We start from the raw sequence: 22,469 nt of genomic DNA, 5'->3' as shown, positions 1-22,469 counted from the left end.
ATGGCAGATGGAGAAACAATTTTGAAATTTCTATTTTTTGGAAAATTTTCCAATATAATCAGTTTTTTCCAGGAGTAAAACAAGGGTTAACTGCCAAACAACACTCAAAATGGGTTGCCCTGATTCTGTAGTTTGCAAAAACACCCCATATGTGGTCGTAAACTACTGTTTGGCCGAACGGTAGCACATAGAAGGAGGGGAATACCATATGGGTTTTGGAAGGCAGATTTTGCAGGACTGGTTTTGTTTATACCATGTCCCATTTGAAGCCCCCTGTTGCACCCCTAGAATAGAAATTTCAAAAAAGTGACTCCATCTAAGAAAGTACACCCCTCAAGGTATTCAAAACTGGGTTTACAAACTTTGTTAACCCTTTAGGTGTTCCACAAGAGTTAATGGCAGATGGAGAAACAATTTTGCAATTTCTATTTTTTGGAAAATTTTCCAATATAATCAGTTTTTTCCAGGAGTAAAACAAGGGTTAACTGCCAAACAACACTCAAAATGGGTTGCCCTGATTCTGTAGTTTGCAAAAACACCCCATATGTGGTCGTAAACTACTGTTTGGCCGAACGGTAGCACATAGAAGGAGGGGAATACCATATGGGTTTTGGAAGGCAGATTTTGCAGGACTGGTTTTGTTTATACCATGTCCCATTTGAAGCCCCCTGTTGCACCCCATGAATAGAAATTTCAAAAAAGTGACTCCATCTAAGAAAGTACACCCCTCAAGGTATTCAAAACTGGGTTTACAAACTTTGTTAACCCTTTAGGTGTTCCACAAGAGTTAATGGCAGATGGAGAAACAATTTTGAAATTTCTATTTTTTGGAAAATTTTCCAATATAATCAGTTTTTTCCAGGAGTAAAACAAGGGTTAACTGCCAAACAACACTCAAAATGGGTTGCCCTGATTCTGTAGTTTGCAAAAACACCCCATATGTGGTCGTAAACTACTGTTTGGCCGAACGGTAGCACATAGAAGGAGGGGAATACCATATGGGTTTTGGAAGGCAGATTTTGCAGGACTGGTTTTGTTTATACCATGTCCCATTTGAAGCCCCCTGTTGCACCCCTAGAATAGAAATTTCAAAAAAGTGACTCCATCTAAGAAAGTACACCCCTCAAGGTATTCAAAACTGGGTTTACAAACTTTGTTAACCCTTTAGGTGTTCCACAAGAGTTAATGGCAGATGGAGAAACAATTTTGCAATTTCTATTTTTTGGAAAATTTTCCAATATAATCAGTTTTTTCCAGGAGTAAAACAAGGGTTAACTGCCAAACAACACTCAAAATGGGTTGCCCTGATTCTGTAGTTTGCAAAAACACCCCATATGTGGTCGTAAACTACTGTTTGGCCGAACGGTAGCACATAGAAGGAGGGGAATACCATATGGGTTTTGGAAGGCAGATTTTGCAGGACTGGTTTTGTTTATACCATGTCCCATTTGAAGCCCCCTGTTGCACCCCATGAATAGAAATTTCAAAAAAGTGACTCCATCTAAGAAAGTACACCCCTCAAGGTATTCAAAACTGGGTTTACAAACTTTGTTAACCCTTTAGGTGTTCCACAAGAGTTAATGGCAGATGGAGAAACAATTTTGAAATTTCTATTTTTTGGAAAATTTTCCAATATAATCAGTTTTTTCCAGGAGTAAAACAAGGGTTAACTGCCAAACAACACTCAAAATGGGTTGCCCTGATTCTGTAGTTTGCAAAAACACCCCATATGTGGTCGTAAACTACTGTTTGGCCGAACGGTAGCACATAGAAGGAGGGGAATACCATATGGGTTTTGGAAGGCAGATTTTGCAGGACTGGTTTTGTTTATACCATGTCCCATTTGAAGCCCCCTGTTGCACCCCTAGAATAGAAATTTCAAAAAAGTGACTCCATCTAAGAAAGTACACCCCTCAAGGTATTCAAAACTGGGTTTACAAACTTTGTTAACCCTTTAGGTGTTCCACAAGAGTTAATGGCAGATGGAGAAACAATTTTGCAATTTCTATTTTTTGGAAAATTTTCCAATATAATCAGTTTTTTCCAGGAGTAAAACAAGGGTTAACTGCCAAACAACACTCAAAATGGGTTGCCCTGATTCTGTAGTTTGCAAAAACACCCCATATGTGGTCGTAAACTACTGTTTGGCCGAACGGTAGCACATAGAAGGAGGGGAATACCATATGGGTTTTGGAAGGCAGATTTTGCAGGACTGGTTTTGTTTATACCATGTCCCATTTGAAGCCCCCTGTTGCACCCCATGAATAGAAATTTCAAAAAAGTGACTCCATCTAAGAAAGTACACCCCTCAAGGTATTCAAAACTGGGTTTACAAACTTTGTTAACCCTTTAGGTGTTCCACAAGAGTTAATGGCAGATGGAGAAACAATTTTGAAATTTCTATTTTTTGGAAAATTTTCCAATATAATCAGTTTTTTCCAGGAGTAAAACAAGGGTTAACTGCCAAACAACACTCAAAATGGGTTGCCCTGATTCTGTAGTTTGCAAAAACACCCCATATGTGGTCGTAAACTACTGTTTGGCCGAACGGTAGCACATAGAAGGAGGGGAATACCATATGGGTTTTGGAAGGCAGATTTTGCAGGACTGGTTTTGTTTATACCATGTCCCATTTGAAGCCCCCTGTTGCACCCCTAGAATAGAAATTTCAAAAAAGTGACTCCATCTAAGAAAGTACAGCCCTCAAGGTATTCAAAACTGGGTTTACAAACTTTGTTAACCCTTTAGGTGTTCCACAAGAGTTAATGGCAGATGGAGAAACAATTTTGAAATTTCTATTTTTTGGAAAATTTTCCAATATAATCAGTTTTTTCCAGGAGTAAAACAAGGGTTAACTGCCAAACAACACTCAAAATGGGTTGCCCTGATTCTGTAGTTTGCAAAAACACCCCATATGTGGTCGTAAACTACTGTTTGGCCGAACGGTAGCACATAGAAGGAGGGGAACACCATATGGGTTTTGGAAGGCAGATTTTGCAGGACTGGTTTTGTTTATACCATGTCCCATTTGAAGCCCCCTGTTGCACCCCTAGAATAGAAATTTAAAAAAAGTGACTCCATCTAAGAAAGTACACCCCTCAAGGTATTCAAAACTGGGTTTACAAACTTTGTTAACCCTTTAGGTGTTCCACAAGAGTTAATGGCAGATGGAGAAACAATTTTGAAATTTCTATTTTTTGGAAAATTTTCCAATATAATCAATTTTTTCCAGGAGTAAAACAAGGGTTAACTGCCAAACAACACTCAAAATGGGTTGCCCTGATTCTGTAGTTTGGAGAAACACCCCATATGTGGTCGTAAACTACTATTTGGCTAAACGGCAGGACATAGAAGAAGGGGAACGTCATATGGTTTTTGGAAGGCAGATTTTGCTGGACTGGTTTATTTACACCATGTACCCTTTCAAGCCCCCTGATGCACCCCTAGAGTAGAAACTCCATAAAAGTGACCCCATCTAGGAAACTACGGGATAAGGTGGTTGTTGTTTTGGGACTATTTTTGGGGTAAATTTGATTTTTGGTTGCTCTATATTACTCTTTTTGAGGCAATGTAACAAAAAAATTAAATTCTAAAATAGTTTTTACATTCGCTATTTAGTTTTGTGGAACACCTAAAGGGTTAACATAGTTTGTAAAGTAACTTTTGAATACCTTGAGGGGTGTAGTTTCTTAGATGGGGTCACTTTTTTGGAGTTTCTAGTCTAGGCTACATCAGGGGGGGCTTCTAATGGGACATGGTGTCAAAAAAAAAACTGTCCATCAAAATCTGCCTTACAGAAACTGTATGGAGTTCCCTTCGTTCTATGCCCTGCCGTGCGGCTATATAGCCATTTACGACCACATATGGGGTGTTTCTGCAAACTACAGAATCGGGGCAATAAATATTTAGTTTTGTTTGGCTGTTAACCCTTGCTTTATTACCGGCAAAATGGATTCAAATTGAAATTTTGCCCAAAAATGGGTGTTTTGGCACAGTTTTTATTTTATATTTTTAACACCGTTCATCCGAGGCGTTTGGTCAAAGGTTATTTTTATAGCGACGACTTTTACGCACGCGACGATGCCCAATATGTATGGCTCTCAGACTTTGGAGACACTAAGCAGGCATCATAAAACTGCGGCCCTCCAGATGTTGTAAAACTACAATTCCCACCACGCCCTGCTGATGGCTGTAGGTTGTCTGGGCATGCTGGGAGTTATAGTTTTACAACATCTGGAGGGCCGCAGTTTGAGGATGCCTGCACTAAAACTAATATTTTTGGGGGAAAGAAAAATTGTTTCTGTGTCTCCAAAGTCTGAGAGCCATAGTGTTTTATGTTCTCTAGTGGACTGTTGGGGATTATAAAAATTTAGTACTCCATGGAAGTGTGATACTCCCTGAAGCAATCGATAATGCAGAGGCCCGGATGATCGGGGCACGTGTCACATTGAGTAGTGGTGTCCTTCCGTATCCCCCTCTTGTGACACACTCTGCACTTTTTTTGGGTTCGTCCCTTCTTTCCAGTATGGGGGACCACACCTGGAAAGTGTTGGCCAGGGACGATCCGGGCGCCTCCAGTTCCCGAGGTACTCCGGCCTGCTCTTTCCCGGTCCGAAAAGATCAGGTCCTTGAGGACTGCCTCATAGAATTGGAGGAATGTCCCTGTGCTGCCAGCGCTTCGGTATAGTACAAAAGAGTTGTACATGGCAACCTGTACCAAGTAGACCGCAACTTTTTTGTACCATGCCCGGGTTTTGCGCATGGCGTTATATGGCGTGAGGACTTGATCAGAGAGATCAACTCCTCCCATATACCGATTGTAGTCGACGATACAATCGGGCTTGAGGACCAATGCCGTGGTACCTCGCACAGAGACTGGGGTGGTGCTGTTACCGTGGATTGTGGACAGCATAAGGACATCCCTCTTGTCCTTATACCTGACCAGCAACAGGTTTCCACTGGTAAGGGCATGGGTCTCACCCCTGGGGATAGGTACCTGGAGGGGGTAGGCAGGGAGGCCGCGTTGATTTTTCCGCACGGTCCCACAAGCGAACGTGGATCTGGCGGCAAGGGACCTGAACAAAGGAAAGGCTGGTATAAAAGTTATCCACGTACAAGTGGTAACCCTTATCCAGCAGTGGGTACATAAGGTCCCACACGAGTTTCCCGCTAACACCCAGAGTGGGGGGACATTCTGGGGGTTGAATACGGGAATCTCGCCCCTCGTACACACGAAATTTGTAAGTGTACCCTGAGGTACTCTCACAAATTTTGTATAGCTTCACGCCATACCTCGCCCGCTTTGTGGGAATATATTGGCGGAAACTGAGTCTCCCCTTGAACGCAACGAGAGACTCATCAACCGCGACCTCCCTTCCAGGTACGTAGGCCTGCTGAAATGTGGCCCCAAAGTGATCGATGACTGGCCGTATCTTATACAGCCGGTCATAGGCAGGATCACCTCGGGGTGGACATGCTGCATTATTGGAATAATGCAGACATTTCCGGATGGCCTCAAACCGGGAACGTGTCATGACCATACTGTACAGTGGGGTCTGGTACAGGATGTCCCCACTCCAGTATTGCCTGACACTGGGTTTTTGGACTAGACCCATATGCAGCACGAGGCCCCAAAATGTCCTCATTTCGGCTGCACTGACCGGCGTCCAGCCACCGGGTCTAGCCAAAAATGAGCCTGGGTTTTGAGCGACGAACTGTTGGGCGTACAGATTCGTCTGCTCCACCATCAAATTCACCAGTGGGTTACTGAAAAAAATACTAAAATAGTCTATTTCAGTAAACTCCACTGTGGGAATCTGGATTCCAGGATTGCCAGCGGTGGGGGGGGGGGGCAAGTGGCAGGGGGGTCTGGGTTAGTGTTAGATGGATAGATGGAAGTTTGGAATAAAGTACTTTTTTTTATTTTTTTCCTAACTAACTTTTCCCTTCTTTCCCTGCCTAACGGTGCCTCTCCCTCACTGACCCTAACCTACCTGGGTGGCGATGGGTGCAGGAGGGTGATGGATGCCGATTAGGGGGACACAGGAGCTGGTGCTGGACGATGCTGCACGGTCAGGGTGCTGGACAGGAAGAGGAGGGGAGAGAGGAGCGCAGGAAGTTTGAATCTCGCGCCTCTCTCCCCTGCACCAATCAGCACCCTGGACAGCAGTGTTCAGCACCAGGGCCAGCACCGCCTCCTCAAATCCTCGGACTGCGATTGGTGGTGTATAATTACGCCACCGATCACAGTCTTTTTCCGGTTCATCGGGTCACAGGACACCCGAATGGACCGGAAACGCAGAAAACCGCAGGTCTGAATTGACCTGCGGTTTTCTGCGATCGCCGATACGGGGGGGTCAAATGACCCCCCCCTGCGTTGTTACGGGATGCCGGCTGAATGATTTCAGCCGGCGTCCCGTTCCGATTAACCCCCGCGGCGCCGGAATGCCGATTTTAAGTCAGGACGTACCGGTACATCCTGTGTCCTTAAGGACTCGGGAAATAGGGCGTACCGGTACGTCCTATGTCCTTAAGGGGTTAAGGACTCAGGAAACATGCCGTACCGGTACGTCATGCGTCCCTAAGGGGTTAAAGTCTCTCCAAATAACCACTGATGTGCCATTTCAATCCCATTAATGTTTTATGCAATTTCCAAGCTGAGGGGTGCAGATTTTAGATCCAGGTGACCAGTATGTCACCCGGAGCTTTGGTGTACTGAAGATTCTCTTTTGGCTTTGGCTGAGAAACCTGAAGGAAAATCTGCTTCAAAACCTCTTCCAAAAAACTCCATGTGAACTTACCCTCAAGGTATTGCCACACATTTAGGCTTTTTGATGCCAGAATCAGGAGTGGATTATAAAAGGAGAGAAAGTATAAAAGACAGATAGGACTTACATTAGCGTTTTTCAATTTTGCTGTGCGTTTTCACTTGCTGGAAGGAAATACCGCATAAATACACATACCGTATTTTTCGCCGTATAAGACGAACTTTCCCCCCCCCAAAAGTGGGGGGAAAATAGCAGTGCGTCTTATACGGCGAATGTAGCCGATTTTGCCTAGTCTTCAATGATACACCCGCCGCGATGCCGCGCGGCGGGTGTATCAGCTGTGAGGGAGGAGGGGCTGGGGGCGGCATCTGCATTTATAATGGCAGCGGTTCCCGTGCAGTGACTGTATTCTACTACACGGGCCCCGCTTACTGTATAATCATATCCCTAATAGTTAATTGTGTGCATTTAATCGCATAATGAGCATTAATGATGAGCGCTATTACTTACAATTAGAAGCGCTCGCCGTTCGGAGCAGAGAGGAGGGAGGAGGCAGGCCGGGAGGACGGGCGCTGGCAACGTGAGTCATACGTCACGCGCCTGCGCCTCCCACTTTATGAATGAAGCAGGCGGCGTGGGCGCATGACGGGTGACTCACACTGCCAGCGCCCGGCGTCCTCCCGGCCTGCCTCCTCCCTCCTCTCTGCTCTCTGCTCCGAACTGCGAGCACTTCTAATTGTAAGTAATAGCGCTCATCATTATCGCTCATTATGCGATTACATGCACACAATTAACTATTAGGGATATGATTATACAGTAAGCGGGGCCCGTGTAGTAGAATAGTCACTGCACGGGCCCCGCTGTCATTATAAATGCAGATGCGACCCCCACCCCCATTATAAAAGCAGATGCGACCCCCACACTTATGGAGGGGATCTGTGGATGAAACATAGCTTAAGATGCTATATATGTGTCATCCACAGATCCCCCCCATAACTGTCAAACACAGATCCTCATAACAGTGCCATCCAGAGAGGATCCCCCATAAGTGTCACCCACAGATCCCCCATAACAGTGCGTCACTCACAGATCCCCCATAACAGTGCGTCACCCACAGATCCCCCATAACAGTGCATCACCCACAGATCCCCCATAACAGTGCTTCACCCACAGATCCCCCATAACAGTGCGTCACCCACAGATCCCCCATAACAGTGCGTCACCCACAGATCCCCCATAACAGTGCGTCACTCACAGATCCCCCATAACAGTGCGTCACCCACAGATCCCCCATAACAGTGCGTCACCCACAGATCCCCCATAACAGTGCGTCACCCACAGATCCCCCATAACAGTGCGTCACCCACAGATCCCCCATAACAGTGCGTCACCCACAGATCCCCCATAACAGTGCGTCACCCACAGATCCCCCATAACAGTGCGTCACCCACAGATCCCCCATAACAGTGCGTCACCCACAGATCCCCCATAACAACGGATCCCCCATAACAGTGTGTCATCCACAGATCCTCCATAACAGTGCGTCACCCACAGACCACAATTAGTTCAAAAGCACACCTTTTGGTTCAAAATATTTTTTTTCTTATTTTCCTCCTAAAAAACCTAGGTGCGTCCTATGGGCCGGTGCGTCTTATAGGGCGAAAAATACGGTATGTTGTTGCCAAAAACACACTTTTTTAGGTGTTTTTTGCTGTATTCAAAACACAGCACGGCTACGACATGCCACAGCAGACTTATACAGAGCTTTAATGAGGAAGGTTGGTGTGTGGTGCCTGACTTACTATGTAATATGGGGTATGTGCAGTGTGTGCCTGGCATACAGTGCTCTGTGACTGGGAAGATTGGGGTGTGTGGTGTCTGGCATGCAGTGTGCTGTGATTGGTAGTAGCTCTGGTTTTAGTGCTTTGCCTGGCAGAGAATGATGTCATTATGGGGAGGGTTCTCATTTCTGGTCCACACATTGATGCTCTATGGGGAGGAGGGAGGAGGCACTAAGCTGCTTCAGCACATTCATCTTTTGATGCTGCTGCTACTGCTGTAATAAGGTTTTATGGGCATTCATCTGTAACATCTGAGACCCGGATAATCCATGCAGCCCACCGCCTCCAGCCTCCACAGATGCCCAGCTGCCCCCATGTGACTCCCTGAGTGACAGCCGCACACATCTGGGAATCCATCTATTGTCTGTCTGCTGACATTTCCCTTCAATGGTTGCTAAGAGAAGGACAGGAGCCAGCAGCTCAATGCTTCCTGTGCTTCTCTGTCTGCTTCTCCTGCTCCAGGTAAGAGTACTCCCATCATCCTGTATGTGGAGAAAGGGAATAGGGTTCAGAGACATTGCTCAATGATATGTGCTTTTGACACAGATTTGCTTTGTGATTTATCTCAGCTATTTAAAGTATTAATATGTAGTCAAAATTATCTTCCTTATGGCATATAAATGTATGGGATTATATATCTATGTATAGCAAAGGTATATAAGGTTGTGGGGAGTCATTAAATATTTATATTCTATAAAGTTTACGCTTTCAATATGTTGATGTTTTATAGGTTAAGGGTTACTGCTTTCAATATGTACATTTTATATAGGGTGTAGATGTTATATAGGGTGAGGGCTCTCAATATGCAGCTGTTACATAGAGTGAGGGCTCTGAATATTTAGACTGTATATAGGGTCAGGGTTAGGGCTCTTAATATGTAGATGTTATAAAGGGTCAGAGTTAAGCCTCTCAATATGTAGATGTTATATAGGGTCAGAGTTTGGCCTCTCGATATGTAGATGTTATATAGGATCAGGGCTCTAGATATGTAGATCTTATATAGGATTAGGATTAGTGCTCTTGATATGTAGATGTTATATAAGGTGAGGGTTAGTGTTCTTGATATTTAGATTTTATATACGGTTAGTGCTTTCGATAAGAAGATATTATATAGGGTCAGGGTTAGTGCTCTCAATATGAAGATATTATATAGGGTCACAGTTAATGCATTCAATATTTAGATGTTATGCAGGGTGAGAGTCAATGATCTTGATGTGTAACAATTATGTAGGGCTAAGGTTGGTGCTCTTGATCTATAGATGTTATATAGGGTCAAGGTTGGTACTCAATATATAGATGTTATACAAGGTGAAGGTTACTGATGTTGATATGTACATAATATATAGAGTTAGGGTTGGTGCTCTCGATATATCAATTATTGACATGTACATGTGCAATGGCCAGGATACAGGTGGTTAAAGTTTTGCATTTGTCGTGACGCTGATTGCAGTGTGCGCAGGGTACTATCCCAGGGCCCTTCCAAGGTGTTATAACGCATGTCCCAGATTAGGAATGCCAGAGTGGTGTAAGGGCCTATAATGTCTCTGTAGGATAGTGATAATTGTGTCAACGGTGTCTCCTACCTGGGTACAGTTGGACTCCTGGCAATACATTTGAGTGTAGTCATAGTAGGAGTAATAGAGGAATTTTGCAGAATAAACGATGTCCAGACCTTTAGATGAGTTTATTTACTGAAGATAACTTGTATCCAAGCAGTATACAGCTTTGGTCTCTGGTCCTACCAGGTTTTAGCAATCATTGGCAGGAATAAATACCTCTCCTTTAAATCTAGAGCTTGCAGGATAAGTTGTCTGCTTGGTAGCTCTGTAATTGTGACATAAATTAATCTTCTGCACTTCTCTGTAACTTCTGCTTTGTGGGGACAGACTAGCTAAGGAGGAATGGCTTCAGCTAGGTCTCTGGACTTAACTCACAGATGATTTCTCAGGGGATGCTTTCCGCCTGGAACTCTGGAGGTTGTAGTTAGTTTTCTGCTTCTTTATCCAGCTGAGGCTGAAGGTGCTCAGACTGGGAATATGATCAAGTCTCAGCCGAGACAAGATCCTTGCTGTCTTCCCTATGCAGGGGAACTCCTCACACACACCCTACCCCTAGCAGGGGGTGGGCTACACACTGAATTTAACTTCCTTCTCCATCCATGCTGCAGGATATGGGAACAGCCCACTCTTCTCACAGAGGGGGAGCTAAGCTGGAATAATACATTCCAGCCTAGATACTCTAAACTAGGACTAGTACCTTGCCAATGGAGTTGTTCACACTGACTTTAACTTCCTTCTCCGCCCATGCTGCAGGATGTGGGAACAGCCCACTCTTCTCACAGAGGGGGAGCTAAGCTGTAATAATACATTCCAGCCTAGATACTCTAAACTAGGACTAGTACCTTGCCAATGGAGTTGTTGCCACCTGCTGGTGAACCTGGAAAATTGCAGAAACAATTGTATTTAACATGGTTTCAGATGCACATTTGTGAAGACATAATATAAATTACATCATATGACAATATGACGGATCTTAGAAGATAGTAGCAGGGTAGAGGCCAGTAGTAACTCAACTCTGAGGTGTTACATTCCCCCTTACTTTGAGTTAAGCCGTCCTCGGCTTATGCTTAGGATAAGAGAACTGAGCTCTGGGGTACAATTTAATACAAAGTGCTGCATGAAATATATATAAAGACATACAAAGACAAACATATAACGGCTACGGTAAGAATAGGGTGTCCTAATTAACAGTTTCCCTCTCGGTATACCCAGTAAACCAACGGTCTGCACTAAGCAATCACTACTGACTGACTTTGAAGTGTTCTGGCCATGAACACCAAAGAAAGCATGGGGGTGTCTTTACTCTGTAATCCAACCATTGTGTAATGAAACGCCCCCAAATGGAAGGGTGGCTTTATCCTGTATTCCCTTCCCTGCACCTCAGTCAAAATATAAGGCTTATAGCACGATCACTATGGTGACTATGGGTAATACCTTAGGCGAAGGCACAGAAGGGGGAAGTATCAGCTTCTCCATGCGCTTCTGGCAATGTCACAGGAGGAGGGTATAATAATCCCATGGAACTCCTGGAGGACACACCAGGATGGGGGTTTAGTAGTCCCATTACCAATCCTGGAACATATAACAAACAGGAAGGAGGACTATATTATTCCCCTAGCCATTCCCGAAGCAGCGGGGTTACCCTTGTAGTAGCTGGACCTGCCTGGGACTTACCACTTGTCCTACCTGGGTACCCAAAATATATGATACCAGATGTAGTCCATTAGTATTAATTGTCCAAAGAGGCAGTCTGTACATCAAGGAACACATAAGTAAGGTGCTACTGATCTGGCTAAAGGCAAAAGTTAAGTGCACTGAGCAAAAAGTCCAGAAGTCACTTGGAATCCTCTGAAAATAAACAAAAGTCACTTGTAACCCATGGGAAACAATAGAGTTTATTGTAATCCACACAAGGTAGTGGGTAAGTTCCACAGTGGGTAGTTTTCCTCACAGAAAAGTCTGGAAATCTTCCTCCTGGTTTCCATATTCGAGGACGCAAAAGTTCTTCTTTAAACTGTATTCTCTTAGCAGCTGTAACTCCAGCAGAAACTTCATCTGCGGTCCCCTGGTGACTTTCTGTGGCAGAACTTGGAACTGCAGCTTCACCCTCTTCTGGAGGATCCTCTGTAGAGATTGGCCTTTTCCTTGTAGGTGACAGGTTCTCTGGACAGCAATAAAGGACTGACCCTTGGTCTTTCATAGCAAGGAGCTCCGGATTCAGTGGTGGCTCTGGACTGCGTGATGCAGTATCAATGGACTCCTCACTGGTAGTTAGGTCACTTTTAGTGGCTGCCTGATCTAATAGAGTCATATCAGGTGTGCTGTCTTCAGCAGGCGGCTGAGAAGAAGACTTGGAGGCTTCATTCAATTCCCTTTCTCTGTGCTCTTTTCCTCCTCAATTTCTTTATATGTTTTTATGCGTTTTCTTTTTTCTGACAAGTCATCTTCTCCACTAAACATCCTCTCTATCTTTTTCAGTTCTTCCGCTCTCTTTAGCAAGTCCTGTAATCAGGGGAGGACACAGACAGCAGAGGGTCCCTGTGCAAAGAATGTGCCGGGGCCCACCCCTCCACAAACCACACATACAGACATAAACATATACAATGCGTGCATAATCCTGGAAGACCAAGGAGCATATAAGGCTGCACAGTGCTTTTGACCAACAATGTGTCGTGCAACCGAGGATCACAGCAGCACAATGCTGCAATGCAGTGAGTTAAAGTGAACGGGGTAGCATTGTGACCTTCAAGTTTCTTACAATCTCAATCAGAAAGTCGCAAAAAATTCAGCAGGTTGGATTTTTTGTGACTGACGGGTCACGGCCCCATTTACTTTTACTAGTTGCGGTGTAGAGTAGGGTTGCTTCAGGCTTTGGCTGCACAATGTGTGTTGCAGCCACAGCCAGCTTGTGGTGCTAGCCTAAGGGACCATTTAGACATCCATATGTGTTTTGCAGTTTGCAAATTGCGGATCCGCAAAACACGAAGACTGCCCGCGTGCGTCCTATGATAGAACATGTCCAAGACAAGAATCAGCATTTTCTATCTTTTTTGCAGGTCCGAGGAACAGAAGTACGGATGCGGACAACACGCAGTGTGCTGTCTGCATCATTTGTGGCCCCATTGAAATGAATGGGTCTTTTTCACACATCATCACAGGCACTCTCACATACACAGACTGTCATACATGCAGACACTCTCACATACACAGACTGTCGTACATGCAGGCACTCTCACATACACACACTGTCATACATGCAGGCACTCTCACATACACAGACTGTCATACATGCAGGCACTCTCACATACACAGACTGTCATACATGCAGGCACTCTCACATACACACACTGTCATACATGCAGGCACTCTCACATACACACACTGTCATACATGCAGGCACTCTCACATACACAGACTGTCATACATGCAGACACTCTCACATACACAGACTGTCGTACATGCAGGCACTCTCACATACACACACTGTCATACATGCAGGCACTCTCACATACACAGACTGTCATACATGCAGACACTCTCACATACACACACTGTCATACATGCAGGCACTCTCACATACACAGACTGTCATACACGCAGGCACTCTCACATACACAGACTGTCATATATGCAGGCACTCTCACATACACAGACTGTCATACATGCAGACACTCTCACATACACACACTGTCATACATGCAGACACTCTCACATACACAGACTGTCATATATGCAGGCACTCTCACATACACAGACTGTCATACATGCAGGCACTCTCACATACACAGACTGTCATATATGCAGGCACTCTCACATACACAGACTGTCATACATGCAGGCACTCTCACATACACAGACTGTCATACATGCAGACACTCTCACATACACAGACTGTCATACATGCAGACACTCTCACATACACAGACTGTCATACACACAGGCACTCTCACATACACAGACTGTCATACACGCAGACACTCTCACATACACAGACTGTCATACATGCAGGCACTCTCACATACACACACTGTCATACATGCAGACACTCTCACATACACAGACTGTCATACATGCAGGCACTCTCACATACACACACTGTCATACGTGCAGGCACTCTCACATACACACACTGTCATACATGCAGGCACTCTCACATACACACACTGTCATACGTGCAGGCACTCTCACATACACACTGTCATACGTGCAGGCACTCTCACATACACAGACTGTCATACATGCAGACACCCTCACATACACACACTGTCATACATGCAGGCACTCTCACATACACACACTGTCATACATGCAGGCACTCTCACATACACAGACTGTCATACATGCAGGCACTCTCACATACACACACTGTCATACGTGCAGGCACTCTCACATACACACACTGTCATACATGCAGGCACTCTCACATACACAGACTGTCATACATGCAGGCACTCTCACATACACACACTGTCATACGTGCAGGCACTCTCACATACACAGACTGTCATACATGCAGACACTCTCACATACACACGACTGTCATACATGCAGGCACTCTCACATACACAGACTGTCATACACGCAGGCACTCTCACATACACAGACTGTCATACATGCAGGCACTCTCACATACACAACTGTCATACATGCAGACACTCTCACATACACAGACTGTCATACATGCAGGCACTCTCACATACACAGCACTGTCATACATGCAGGCACTCTCACATACACACTACTGTCATACGTGCAGGCACTCTCACATACACACTGTCATACATGCAGGCACTCTCACATACACAGACTGTCATACATGCAGACACTCTCACATACACAGACTGTCATACATGCAGGCACTCTCACATACACAGACTGTCATACATGCAGGCACTCTCACATACACAGACTGTCATACATGCAGGCACTCTCACATACACAGACTGTCATACATGCAGGCACTCTCACATACACAGACTGTCATACATGCAGACACTCTCACATACACAGACTGTCATACATGCAGGCACTCTCACATACACACACTGTCATACATGCAGGCACTCTCACATACACACACTGTCATACATGCAGACACTCTCACATACACAGACTGTCATACATGCAGGCACTCTCACATACACAGACTGTCATACATGCAGGCACTCTCACATACACAGACTGTCATACATGCAGGCACTCTCACATACACAGACTGTCATACATGCAGGCACTCTCACATACACAGACTGTCATACATGCAGGCACTCTCACATACACACACTGTCATATATGCAGGCACTCTCACATACACACACTGTTATACATGCAGGCACTCTCACATACACACACTGTCATACATGCAGACACTCTCACATACACACACTGTCATACATGCAGGCACTCTCACATACACAGACTGTCATACATGCAGGCACTCTCACATACACAGACTGTCATACATGCAGGCACTCTCACATACACAGACTGTCATACATGCAGACACTCTCACATACACAGACTGTCATACATGCAGGCACTCTCACATACACACACTGTCATACATGCAGGCACTCTCACATACACACACTGTCATACATGCAGACACTCTCACATACACACACTGTTATACATGCAGGCACTCTCACATACACACACTGTCATACATGCAGACACTCTCACATACACACACTGTCATACATGCAGGCACTCTCACATACACAGACTGTCATACATGCAGGCACTCTCACATACACACACTGTCATATATGCAGGCACTCTTACATACACACACTGTCATACATGCAGGCACTCTCACATACACAGACTGTCATACATGCAGACACTCTCACATACACACACTGTCATACATGCAGGCACTCTCACATACACACACTGTCATACGTGCAGGCACTCTCACATACACACACTGTCATACATGCAGGCACTCTCACATACACAGACTGTCATACATGCAGGCACTCTCACATACACACACTGTCATACGTGCAGACACTCTCACATACACACACTGTCATACATGCAGGCACTCTTTTACACTACATTACATATAGATCCCTTCCTCACCTCCTGGCTCTGTATTGCTAGTTCTTGTGTCCTCAGCTAGGCTCCTGACCCTCTCAGTAGCAGGGCTCAGTCTACACACAGTAGCAGCCCTTTCTTCCTTCTAGCAGAGCTGGCTCATTGGAGGAGAGGCTGTCAGTGCTTTTGAGTGACAGTTTGTAGACCAATCAGCTTTCCATCTCCTGGTCAGTAAGGTTGGGTCCACAAGGTTCTATTTTTGATAACATTGCGGCAAAATGCAGTGTTTTTTTTCCTGCGATTTGTTAAAAATCAGACCCTGTGGATCCAGCCTTACTGACCAGGAGTGCTGATTACACTAAAACCTGCCAGCCCTCCTATGAATCAGCGCTGCTATTCAGCCCCTGACCAGCAGATCATCTCTCAGTCCCTCTGAAGTTCAGGAAGGGGGCCCCACTGCAGCCAGCTACTTTTCCTACTGTGTGCAATCGCACAGTGGGAGGAGCTTACCGGCATCTCAGAAAGCTCATTGGTTAGTCACGATCTCCCCAGTGGGCCAGTCCAGGCTGGGCCCCCTCACACTCTGGGCCCCCGTGCAGCTGAACCAGCTTGGACTGGCTGCTGTGATGGAGCTCCACTGACGTTTTGTGGCGGTTTCTGGTACTGTCTGGGTAATGAGGCTGGTCAAAGCTACAGTGAGCTGCCGTAAATCGGGAACTCCTGTCGGGGCAGATGGGCTCAGAACTCCTGGCTGTAGTGGCTCTGGCAAAGGTATCATCCGTGGTGGTGACGGCAGGGAAGGAGCGCTCTCTCTGGGCAGCGGAGTAGGAGCTCCGTCCACCTCTGCCGTGCCAAACGTCGTGATGAGGGACACCTTACGGACCTCCCTGGGCCTAGTGGACATATCAGGATTCACCGGGCATGGTGTCGAGGCAGCTGCAGGCTGGACCGGGGCCTCAGGTAATAGGGTAGTTATTTTCTGGCGCTGCGGCCGGGTGGCCGGTTCTGGTGCCTCCTGCAGATCATCGTCGGCGGTCGCAACTGTCTTCGGAACTGCATTCGGCTCCTTAGAGGACGCGGCTTGTTCCTAGGCTGGAATGTTGGTCGCTGGCAATGGCGCACTTGGTGGTGCAGACATTCCCAGTGTCTTGACGAATTGACAGGTGAGATCTTTCGCGGGAGCGGGCTTGAGTGCGGCGGCCATCTTAACGGACGACTGGGCTGCTGGTTTGGCAGCCGCGGAGAGATTCACTGCCTCCGGGATCGTGGCAAGCATCGAGGGGCTGCTCCTCTGTACCAATTGGGAGACCCAGATCTCCGATAGGTGCTTTTCAAATACTGGTTCACTGTTGACAGTCATTTCTCCCCACTGTGGTTTTAGGAGACGCGCCATCTTCCTCGGCTTCTCGGTCACGATCAATGGAGGAAGTGAGGGTGGAGCCCACGGAGAGGAGTCTTCACTTCCTTGGCTCACAGTGCAAAGTTCTTGGTGGACAGGCTTGAGTTTTCCCGCTTTTAGGGGGGCATAGTCATCATTTTCGCGCTCCTGTTTTCCCACTTCTGAAGGGCATGAAGAAGCGGCGCCATTACAAAAATATGGCGAATTAACCCTTGGAGTGCTGGCACGCACTGTTTAGCGCTTTTTGGCACTGCAATAAAAGCAATAAAGTCAATTTTCAGGGTCTTGACACAGTTTTTAGGCCTTGTAGTAGTGTTAGACACACAATTCGATCCTGTTCGTGACACCAAGAAAATGCAATGGCCAGGTTACGGGTGGTTAAAGTTCTGTATTTGTCATGATGCCAATTGCAGTGTGCGCAGGGTACTATCCCAGGGCCCTTCCAAGGTGTTATAACGCACGTCCCAGATTAGAAATGCCAGAGTGGTGTAATGGCCTATAATGTCTCTGTAAGATAGTGATAATTGTGTCTCCTACTTGGGTACGGCTGGACTCCTAGCCTCTGGCTCACTTGCAATAAATTTGAGTGTAGTGATAGTAGGAGTAATAGAGGAATTTTGAAGAATAAACGATGTCCAGACCTTTACATGAAGTTCAAACATTTCTTTACTGAAGATAACTTGTATCCAAGCAGTATACAGCTTTGGTCTCTGGTCCCAGCAGGTTTTAGCAATTTATAGGCAGGAATAAATACTTCTGCTTTAAATCTGGAGCTTGCAGGATAAGTCGTCTGCTTGGTAGCTCTGTAATTGTGACAGGAATTAATCTTCTGCACTTCTCTGTAACTTTTGCTTTGTGGGGAGAGACTAGCTGAGGAAGAATGGCTTCTCTTAGGTCTCTGGACTTAACTCACAGATGATTTCTCAGGGGATGCTTTCTTCCTGGAACTATGGAGGTTGTAATTTTCTGCTTCTTCATCCAGCTGAGGCTGAAGGTGCTCAGACTGGGAATATGATCAAGTCTCAGCTGAGACAAGATCCTTGCTGTCTTCCCTATGCAGGGGAACTCCTCACACACACCCTACCCCTAGCAGGGGGTGGGCTACACACTTAATTTAACTTCCTTCTCCACCCATGCTGCAGGATGTGGGAACCGCTCACTCTGCTCACAGAGGGGGAGCTAAGCTGGAATAATACATTCCAGCCTAGATACTCTAAACTAGGACTAGTACCTTGCCAATGGAGTTGCTTCCATCTGCTGGGGAACCTGGAAAATTACAAGAACAATTGTATTTAACAAGGTTTTAGATGCACATTTGTGAAGACATAATATAAATTACATCTGATGACAATATAACAGCTCTTAGAATATAGTAGTGGGGTAGAGGCATGTAGTAACACAACTCTGGGGTATTACACTTGTTGGTTAGGCAGCGGGTGCAAAACAACTGTGTCAACTGAACAGATATAACTTGCGGTGTTTACAGAGTCACAAAGACAGGGGTTATGCCTTTTTTACACCATATAAGGGTCCATTCACACGTCCGTTGTTTCTTCCCTGATCTGTTCCGTTTTTTGCGGAACAGATCTGGACCAGTTCTGTACCCATTCATTTTCAATGGGTCCTAAAAAAAAATCAGACATTGAGCTGTCCGATTTTTTTCAGGACCCATTGAAAATGAATGGGTACAGAACTGGTCCAGATCTGTTCCGCAAAAAACGGAACAGATCAGGAAAGAAACAACGGACGTGTGAATGGACCCTAAGTGGCCAGCTCAAGCTCTCAGTACTATGTCAACTATCTCCTCCATCTCTGCTGTCACCTGCATCCCACCACAAGGCTTCACTGTACTTTCACTTAATTGCTCTGGGAGACATGCAGCTAGCGTAAGGATGCCAACAGCTTTGCCTTCATGCCAACCTTGTGACTCTGCCAAGCCAATGCCATATATTCCAGGCAGTTAAATCTTCAATTGCCACCAATGTGCCGCTACCAGTAAACCGTGCAATACATACATTCACATACATGGCAGCATACAATAAAGTGGATTTCTCACTGTTCCCTTTGCATTGCATCCCTCTTGTGGCACTATGACTGCCCAGTGGCGACACACCATCATAGGCCATCTGGTACTATGTCAAGGTCATGTGTACACATGGATTTTAACCCATTTTAGTGTTATACATTATACAGTACCCTCACTGGCATTCCTCAGTGAATGAAGCAAGTAGCAGTACATTATTCACCATGTCACTTAGCACATTAAACAAATATTACTGGCATACTACTCAGTAATCCGGCATAGCGCAATCACATAACAGTTGAAGTGGCCACTAGAATGGGTTCAAATGGTAATCCACAGCAACAGGTTAACAGTAAAGAATATGTGATTCCTTGTAAGAAGGCCAAGGCTGTTTCCAACTTTCCTACAGGTTCATTGCCTGGCATACCATCAGATCTGATGGGAAAGGTCGATGTGTGTGCAGAGCTGTGATGAGGAACTTTGGTGTGAATGCAGTGCCTGGCATTGTAGTGGTCTGTGATGGGGAAGGTTGGTGTGTTTGCAGTGCCTAGCATTACAGTGCTCTGTGATGGGGAAGGTTGGTGTGTCTGCCATGTCTAGCATACAGTGCTCTATGATGGGGAAGGTTCGTGTATCTGCCATGTCTAGCATACACTGCTCTGTGATGGGGAAGATTGATGTGTGTGCCATGTCTAGCATACAGTGCTCTGTGATGGTGAAGCTTGGTGTGTGCAGTGCCTGGTATATGTAACACCCCAGAGTGGTGTTACCCCTTCTGCACCTTGCTACTGTCTTTATTGGTCTAACCTCATGTCATCTTATGCATTTATTTCCAGGTTCTCCATGCTGTGCATTCCTAATCTGTTTGCAACTGTCATGTTCATGTAATGTGCCTGGTTCACCAGCAGGTGTCAGGAAACACATCAGAGCTGTACTTAGGTAGAATGGAGCTTTCCATTCCATTCTAACTTTCCACTGGAGAGAGGTGGGCTAGTCCTATTTCCTGCAGGAAGGGTGGGGACCAGTTTCAGTTAGTTCTAGTTTACCCCCTGCAAGGGGAAGGGTGTGCAGGGGAACGTATCTGCTGGATGTGCCCACACCAGTCAGAGCATACAGAAGAAGCTGAGTTATACAGCCAGCCTGTCAGTACATCAGAGTCAGAGAGAAACAGATATAGCAGAGTTGAGTTTTCCTGCCAGTTTAATGCTAAAGACTGCTGCAACCAAGACCATGTCTGAAACTGTTTGGAGAAACGTTTATTCAAGTATAACTGCCATTGAAATTCACTGCAAAAATTAAACCTACTTTAAAAATTAACTTTTAATAGATATTATTTAAGATAAATCCCAAATGACAATACAATATATATATACAGGGAGTGCAGAATTATTAGGCAAGTTGTATTTTTGAGGATTAATTTTATTATTGAACAACAACCATGTTCTCAATAAACCCAAAAAACTCATTAATATCAAAGCTGAATATTTTTGGAAGTAGTTTTTAGTTTGTTTTTAGTTTTAGCTATTTTAGGGGGATATCTGTGTGTGCAGGTGACTATTACTGTACATAATTATTAGGCAACTTAACAAAAAACAAATATATACCCATTTCAATTATTTATTTTTACCAGTGAAACCAATATAACATCTCAACATTCACAAATATACATTTCTGACATTCAAAAACAAAACTAAAACAAATCAGTGACCAATATAGCCACCTTTCTTTGCAAGGACACTCAAAAGCCTGCCATCCATGGATTCTGTCAGTGTTTTGATCTGTTCACCATCAACATTGCGTGCAGCAGCAACCACAGCCTCCCAGACACTGTTCAGAGAGGTGTACTGTTTTCCCTCCTTGTAAATCTCACATTTGATGATGGACCACAGGTTCTCAATGGGGTTCAGATCAGGTGAACAAGGAGGCCATGTCATTAGATTTTCTTCTTTTATACCCTTTCTTGCCAGCCACGTTGTGGAGTACTTGGACGCGTGTGATGGTGCATTGTTCTGCATGAAAATCATGTTTTTCTTACCTTGCAGACTTCTTCCTGTACCACTGCTTGAAGAAGGTGTCTTCCAGAAACTGGCAGTAGGACTGGGAGTTGAGCTTGACTCCATCCTCAACCCAAAAAGGCCCCACAAGCTCATCTTTGATTATACCAGCCCAAACCAGTACTCCACCTCCACCTTGCTGGCGTCTGAGTCGGACTGGAGCTCTCTGCCCTTTACCAATCCAGCCATCTGGCCCATCAAGACTCACTCTCATTTCATCAGTCCATAAAACCTTAGAAAAATCAGTCTTGAGATATTTCTTGGCCCAGTCTTGACGTTTCAGCTTGTGTGTCTTGTTCAGTGGTGGTTGTCTTTCAGCCTTTCTTACCTTGGCCATGTCTCTGAGTATTGCACACCTTGTGCTTTTGGGCACTCCAGTGATGTTGCAGCTCTGAAATATGGCCAAACTGGTGGCAAGTGGCATCTTGGCAGCTGCACGCTTGACTTTTCTCAGTTCATGGGCAGTTATTTTGTGCCTTGGTTTTTCCACACGCTTCTTGCGACCCTGTTGACTATTTTGAATGAAACGCTTGATTGTTCGATGATCACGCTTCAGAAGCTTTGCAATTTTAAGAGTGCTGCATCCCTCTGCAAGATATCTCACTATTTTTGACTTTTCTGAGCCTGTCAAGTCCTTCTTTTGACCCATTTTGCCAAAGGAAAGGAAGTTGCCTAATAATTATGCACACCTGATATAGGGTGTTGATGTCATTAGACCACACCCCTTCTCATTACAGAGATGCACATCACCTAATATGCTTAATTGGTAGTAGGCTTTCGAGCC

The sequence above is a fragment of the Bufo gargarizans genome, chromosome 2, assembly GCF_014858855.1.
Source record: "Bufo gargarizans isolate SCDJY-AF-19 chromosome 2, ASM1485885v1, whole genome shotgun sequence".
Taxonomy (NCBI): Eukaryota; Metazoa; Chordata; class Amphibia; order Anura; family Bufonidae; genus Bufo; species Bufo gargarizans.
The sequence above is the reverse complement of the archived record's forward strand: the minus strand, read 5'-3'. Positions refer to the sequence as shown.